This window comes from Mastomys coucha, unplaced genomic scaffold (genome assembly GCF_008632895.1).
Source record: "Mastomys coucha isolate ucsf_1 unplaced genomic scaffold, UCSF_Mcou_1 pScaffold11, whole genome shotgun sequence".
NCBI classification, from domain to species: Eukaryota; Metazoa; Chordata; class Mammalia; order Rodentia; family Muridae; genus Mastomys; species Mastomys coucha.
In genome coordinates this window covers 23,340,963-23,341,999 of record NW_022196893.1, presented here as the reverse complement: position 1 = coordinate 23,341,999, position 1,037 = coordinate 23,340,963, and positions in this window count along the sequence as shown.

Here is a 1,037-nt window from a genome sequence, read left to right as displayed (position 1 = left end):
ATATTGGGAAAGGGGAGCCCTTATTCATTGCTGGTGGAGTACAAACCCGTTCAGCCACTATGTAAATTAGTGTGGTGGTGTGCTGGTTCTTAAAGAAAGATAGAATTTATCCCTCTCAATACCCAGCTATACCACTCCTGGTCATATACCCAAAGGTCTCTTCTCACTACTGCAGAGATACTTGCTCAACCATGTTCGTTGATGCTCTTTTAAAAATACCTATTAACCGGATAGACTAAGATGCCCATAGCCTGGAGAATGGATAATGAAAATGTGGTATGTATTTATTAACCTAAATGGATGTAGCTAGAAGAAAGTATCCAGAATGGAGTAACCCAGACACAAAAGGACAAAGAATGTTTCCTATTGTATGTGGAGCCTAGCTTTTGAGTATGCAATAGGTATGCTACAATCAGTTCAACATAGATGTTAGATATTGAATAAGGAACTGAATAAGAAAGATTGGAAAAGTATCCCAAATACGGTGAGCTAGAATATATAACTTATGGGGAGACAAGGAAGGAGACTGGTATGAAAGATTAAATTTAGAAGGATGGAAGAGGGGATAAGAGAAGCAATAGGAGGAGAGACAACTAATACTAAGGACCATTTGAGGGGTCACATAGAAACTTATTGCCATAGAAACTTCCTAAATTACAGACACATATGAAAGTTATATAAACAGCTGACAAATAATGAGGAAGAAACTGCCCCAACCCAACACCCTTTGCTACCAAGTCAAACATCTAGTGCCAGGAATGGGTTATGTCCAGTTGAGTCATTGTCCACATAATCCTATGGAAACCCCTCAGCAAACATCTCAGACTATTGCCAAGGCTATCAGTTGCTGGCCACAAAGTGATGATAAGGCCCTTTTGCTGAAGACGACATTTATATATCTCGCTGAATCCAGAGAAGTTGAGTTGGTCGCTACCTCGAGGCTTCACGCCTACTAACTAGCGTTAAAGTTTCTGGAATGTACTCCATACAGTACCAGAAGAGGAAGGTAACCATCAGCCCATCTATGAATCCTGTAA